Here is a 6,787-nt window from a genome sequence, read left to right on the forward strand (position 1 = left end):
AATTGTGCTGACCAATAGTAGTGGTCAGATTTGTTCTAGTGACCAAATTTGACTAGGTCAACTGAGTAGATTACAAATGGGGGAAGAGACTAAAGAAACAATACTTAGGGCAAGGGATAGGACCTATAGATTTAAGATCACGTACATCTTTCATACTGATATTTCCAGCCATTCTCCAATTACATGGGCAATCCGAGCTAGCTGTTCCTGTGTCATTATCTACATGTACAAGACTGAGCAATCACACCGTCAAACTCCTTATACTGAATATTCCCAGTTTCCTCAATCAGAAGGATGCTCATGGGAGCATACTGATAAGGGACACAGGAGGGCTGGGGGACATTCTTGTCCACCAGCTCATTGACAAGGTTTTGAATGATGGCATGATTGGGGGAATTGAGACCATGGTGTAGTACCCGAGGACAGGATCCCTTACAGTAGTTTGGGGTATAGTTGATGAGGAGCAATGATCCAATGATCCCAGCCCAGCTGCTGGAAGGTGACTTTAAAAGAATGAAGGGAACACTGATTATTTACAGACTGATTATTTGCAGACCCATGTTGTTTCTGGGAAGAGTCAGAAAACCTAGGCAGGATGCTGCCTGCTTGCCGGACCCTCCTCAAAAGAGAAGATCCCCTTTCTAATATTTCCTCTAGTCCACTGGGAAGTTTAGCCTTCCAGCCACTTTTATGAGTGTCATTGAAATAGAGTAGCACAAACACAGTGTCCAAAGGTGAAGTGCCATTCCATTGGATCCCAGGAACCATGCTACCTTTTTGCTGCTGACACATAAAGTGGAGTCTTAGGACCCTGTGATGCTTGTGATTCCAGTGTCTGCAGAATGTGTTGTGTGATGTCCATCTCTGGCTTTAGACGTCAGAGAAGGCTTTGAGGAATTTCTTCCTGAAGGAAAGTGGTTGGTTGGGCTTTGTGGGGCCCAGGGCTCCACATGGCAGGATAAATTAAAGTGAGCTAGGTGGAGTTGATGATAAACCACAGTGGCTCTGACTAGTTGGTACACTTCCCGCTTTGGTCCGAGAGGAAAGTCCAGGGTTTGCATATACTGGGAATCTGCACACATAAGATGGAACAGGGTTAGGGGATTACTGTCTTGTCTGGATATTGAGCCTGAAAATCCTTTACAAAACTGTTCAAGAGAAACACAGCTGTAATCAGCCCTGAAATTAACTCAAGGTAATAATATCTATCATTTGTTGAACACTTGCAAATGTACGAGATGTTTTATATTTATAAACTCTTGAATCTTCAATGGTCTTATGAGAGACTTATTATTCCTATTTTGCAGACAAGGAAATTGAGGCTCACAGAAGCTATGTCAAAGGACACACACCCAAGTGCTGGATGTATCTCAGTGGGAGAGCACTTTTGCCTAGCATATGTAAGGCCCTGGGTTCAATCCCAGCACCACAGAAACCAAAACCATGAAGGACACATAGCCAGTATAAGGTAAAGTTAAAATTTGAACTCAAGCTGGTTGCCATTAAGAAAAGAAACATACCAGTGGCCAAGAAGTTAGTCAGGGGAGGGAGGAGGTAAGTAAGGGAAGAGGAAATACTGTGAATGAAATTGATCAAATTATGTCATGTCCATGTAAAATGTGTCATAATGAATCTATTATGTATAACTATAGTGCACCAATAAAAAATAAAACACTAAAGAAAGTAATGTTGTCTCACTTTTAGATCACTTTACAGTTCTAGACTCAGGGGAAAAACTCAAGCATAGAAGAGTTTAGAAGATCAATTATATTATTGATTAATAAGGTGACCAAAAGACATGTTGAAACATACATGGATTAAGGGTCCTTATTTCAGAGAGAACATGTGGCCTTTTGTTTCTTGGGATTGGCTCTGATTGCTAACCCACAGGGAGGTTGAGGAGGGGAACAATAGAAATCCATTGGATTCGACAAAGGGGAAGGAAGGGGGGGGGGAAATAGGAAAGACAGAAGAAACTTGGCCATAACTTTCCTAGCCTTGTATTTGTACACACGACCAGGAAAACTCCACACAAGAGTGGGATCCTAAATAGAATAAGTTATACTCCATGTATGTATATTCTGCCAAAATAGTCTACTGTTATGTGTAACTAAAAATAATAAAAGAGTTTTAAAATATTTTTAAAAGTGTCCCGATTTCACATCACTATACAGATGCAGGTTTTGGGCAACAATTCAGTATTGTGCGCTATTCTGTCATTGTTTTACATCCAGGACCTAGGCACCACAAAATAATTATGTCACTAGTGGGGACAGCTATTTTTGCCATTTCTGTCTTTCAACAACTTCAAGAATTGCTTCTTGGGCTGGGGCGGTAGCTCAGTGGCAGAGTGTTTGCCTAGCATGTGAGAGGCACTGGGTTTGATCCTCAGCACCACATAAAAATAAATAAAATAAAGGCATTCTGTCCATCTACAATGACAAGTTTTTTTTTTTATTTGCTTAAGTATCTTTTGGCCATTTCTCTTTTAACTCTCCATCTCTCCCTTTTCCATTCCTTTCTAGAAATGGCTCTCCATTTTCCCCATTCTTTTTACCATCACTTCTCTAAATACCATCTCAACAAGGCCTTGATCACCAATATTTTGTTTGCTGACAGATCTATTAAAAACTACATGCCCCTTAGCAATTGAGAGACTTAATCCAAACTGTTGTGTTGACACCCAGTGGCCAAAGGGTAGGAAGGCTGGGCCTGCAGAGTTCCCAACTTGTGCTCCTCCCCCTCCTGGTAAAGGTCAAGAGCAAAGACCAGTCATCTCAGGAAAAGGTCTTCTCTCTCCTTTACAAACATCTTAGTAAGTATTTCCACATTAATCTATGTATTATTCATTCATCTAATCCTCCTCCACAGAATCCACAAGTCTTGGATTGTAATAGTGCTGGGGATTAAACAGAACTCTTTAATATTTTGATGTTCCAGAGTACTTCTAAAAGTTTGTATTCTAACTCATGCTAAACACACCCTCAGGATTGGGGCACTCACTAGCCATCATTCACACAGGCCCAAGTCAGACCTGTGTTTGCTTTCTTATGTTATTCCACACCCCCGTCTTACAATAAACTTTCCTAGAGGCCCACCCATACACCCATTCCACCCTGCCTGAAAAGGAACCCAACCCAAACCTCTAGCAAGCTGTCTAGTGAGGAACTGCCCTTTCCTTTCAGACCTTGACCTCACCTGTTTTCTGAAGCAGGGTGGGGTTGCTGAGGATCAGAGCCAGGAAGGTCTGCTCAGAACCTTCCAGGAAAAGGAAGGACTCATACATCCCTTGTGACTGAATCTGTCATCTGCTTCTGTATCCATTCCAGAGGCTCTAAGATACCGGTATGCTTCATAGTCGGCCCGGGATATGTGCCTAATTGTTGGCATCCTCCTTCTGAGACTCACAGTATCAGTACAAACTTGACTTGGTCTGCTTTGTGCTGCAGTTAGGAACGGAATCTGGGGCCCTCCTCAGGGCTTCTGAGACCCCACCTCTCACCAGCCTCATATCCTGCCATTCCCTGCAGTGCTCTCTAGACTCCAGCCACAAATAGGACATTCTTCCTTCCACCTGCTAGGCCTTCGCACACATTGTTCCTTAAGCCTAAGTCAGGTGTCTCTCCACTCTTGTCATGTCTCCCTTCTTAACTGGCCTCCGCTCAAAGGTTCCCTCTTCAAAGGTACCTTCACATAACCCCACGGAAAGAGACCACTTCATTGCTATTCTCAATCATAACCTAGTTCATCATTTGACAGCATTTGCCACAATTTGCAACTTAACTCTTTGCACATTTATCTCCCCACCAGAACACGTGCTCCAAGCCAGTAGCTTTGCCTGTCTTTATCACATTTATGTGCTCAGCCCTCAGTAGGTGCTGAATAAATATTTGTTGAGTGAATTTCCACCTACACCAAGTTATTTTCTCTTTCCTAAAACAGGATGAACTTCTCTGCCAATGAAATCGGCTCCTTACTCCTCCTTTCCCAAGTGCCAGCTTAAATATTACCTTCTCAATGAGGCCTTCCAACATTATCTCTGCTTCCCTATCTCTGATCCAAACAGTTAGCCATTTGTGTGTGTGTGCGTGTGTGTATGTGTGTGTGTGTGTGTGTATGTGTGTGTGTGTGTATGTGTTGCTGGGGATTGAACCCAGGGCATTGTGCATCTGAGGCAAGCACTCTACCTACTGCATTATATCCCCAGGCCTGAGCCATTTCTTCTCTGGAGTCCTGGGATCCCAATTGCTTATCCTTTTCTAAGCACTTGTAACATTATCTACCTTTTCTATTATACTAGTGCAAGGATGGCCTTAGGCCTTAGCCTAAGCAACTGCATTTTAAAATTCCAGTTTGCAATCTGCAGTCTTACCAGGCACACCTACAGAGCCTTCCAGTATGGCATTTGGGCCCAAACAAGTCATTTCTCCCCACCCTGAGAAGCTCAGAGTGAAGTCTCTGTCATGTTGTCCTCATCCCAATAAGGGGGAGAGGCAAGAAAAATCAGGATGCGGACCACAAACCAGATGCTTTAACCCCAGGGCAAATGACATCACTGAGAAATTCGATGGCAGCTGATAGGGATTGAAAGGGTGGTCAGAAGCCCCAAAATTTAGTATAAATGGTGGAGCAAATGAACAGACATTCAGCCAGCCTGCACTGAGGCCCTCACACTGGAGAGCCTGATGAGAACCTGGACTGACATCCCAACTCTTTTCATAATCACTCTCAAGCTTCTATCCCACCCCTCTGCTTCTTCCTCAAGCTCTCAAACTCTACAGCCACATCTTGACCCTGGTGAGAGCTGCAACTTCTCCCTAAGTCTCTCTCCTAAACTGGCTGCCAGCTCCACCCCAGGAGAAGCCTGCCTTGGTTCCTGATCTGATCACCATGGTCTGAGTGAGTGTGCCTCCGCTGGTCTTAAAGCCTAAGGTTTGAGACTTTTGATCTGACACTTGAGTGTCAGGTCAGTGGCGGTGACTTAGGAACAAAGCACCAAGAATCCTGAGCACCAGAAAGAAACACCAATGAGGCACCAATGGAAACACCTGTCAATCAGCAGGATCTCCTGGCTAATGCCTGTCAATCAGCAGGATCTCCTGACCAATCCTGGTCTCAGCCAGTTCCCCAGACCATCTCCAGTGGGACAAGGGACTCTAAAAACACCTTTTCCTGTCCCAAGTCCTTCCCCTCCTGCCATAAGCTTTATAAAATTCCAGTTCTGTAGAGCCCCCATGCAGTTTCTCCTCATACCCTTTTCCTGTCCACTCTGTCTCAATAAAGCCTCCTTCAGCAGCCTTTTAAATCTGCCTCCTTTGGTCACCGCCCATTGCCTGACCTCCCACCTGGTGCCTAAACTTGGGAGAGATTTTTGGGCTTCTCCCACAGGGGATCCAAGTCCATCCCTTCCCCTTTCAAATGAACCTGGAAAATTCCTGAGCTGCTCTTTCCCTCTCTTCATCAGGGCCAAAAGGAGTGGGGTAAGTTCCCTTGTCTCTCCCGACTTTACAGCCCCTTTCCGACTGTGGGGTCTATCCTTAAGTCACATGCATACCATAGATCCTGCACATCCCTTTCAAGTCTCTGGGAACCATGGAGACACCCCAGTCCTCCTGAAAGCCCCCCTCCATCCATTTGGGCCCCCAAGTGGGTTGCTGGGATGCCTCACCCTCTGCCCGGCCCTTATCCATTCCTCATGTTCCAAATGTCCAGTCCTGGACTTTCACCATGCTGGGGCCCACCAAACTCACAACTTCTCACCAACCCTCTCCTTCTTTTACTAATCATTATAATCTCTCTCAAGCTTCTATCCCAACCCACAGATGGCGCTTCTACATCCAAGTCACATGGCAGCAGGATGGCACCACCCACTCTCAGTTTATGGGTCAAGGCGATTGCCCTTCCACTGGCTGCAATTGGGTGGTACCCCTTAATGTTACTGGATTGCTACCTCGTCCCACTTATGTTTAGCAACGCTATGCTTCATAGCAGACCAAACTGAGGAATCTTGTAAGTGCTGGCCTGACACCTATGACGGGGTGCCTTTATAATTCATGCAAGAAACGATTCCTAGATAAGCCTTGCTATGAGAATCAAGCATACACCAAATTAACTCATGGGACCCGAAGTGGGCTTCGGGTGTTGATGGTAAATTCTATTTTTGGGGTTTTGCCAAGCACCCCTCAGCCTCGAAAAGAATATGGAGAGCTTATATACATGTGTTCTCTCAAATTCACATAACCACCCAGGAGCAAGAGAAGAACTCCAACACGAGCAGAATGCAGTTGCCCATCCCAAAGCTGACCCTTTCTCATGGATGGCCCTAATACATCAGGGCCTTCAGCTTCTCAATTTAGCCAAAGTTAATAACATTTCACACTGTTTCTTCTGCACAGGTTTGGATCATACTCCATTAACTGCAATTCCCATTGATGTTCCTCTCCATACCTCAACTAGACCCCACGGACCCCCCTCTCCAGCCTTTGAGGAAGTACTTCTTGTTTGTAATTCATTAGGAAATTTCCCTTGCTGCTACACTTCCTCTGGTTCAGCACCCTGTGACCAGATGGTTCAAAGTTCTTCCCCAACCTTTGCTCCACTGGGGTTCTTTTTCTGGTGCAGTGGTGCCCTAACAACAACAACAAAAAAAGTTTAAGCCTCAACATGCCCTTTGCTTTTTGTGTTCCTTCCACCTTGGTCCCTCAATTAACTCTGTACAGTGAGGCTGAATTAACATGGCTTGTTACTACCTCCCTTTCAAGGACAAGACAGGCCATCTTTCTAACAG

General features: G+C 44.9%; 1 pseudogene; it reads right to left on the reverse strand.

The window, feature by feature from the left end:
• Window positions 1-215: 215 nt before the first annotated feature.
• On the reverse strand, window positions 216-3,286 carry LOC107156033 (annotated as a pseudogene).
• Window positions 3,287-6,787: the final 3,501 nt, after the last annotated feature.

The sequence above is a fragment of the Marmota marmota genome, unplaced genomic scaffold (genome assembly GCF_001458135.2).
Source record: "Marmota marmota marmota unplaced genomic scaffold, marMar, whole genome shotgun sequence".
Lineage (NCBI taxonomy): Eukaryota > Metazoa > Chordata > Mammalia > Rodentia > Sciuridae > Marmota > Marmota marmota.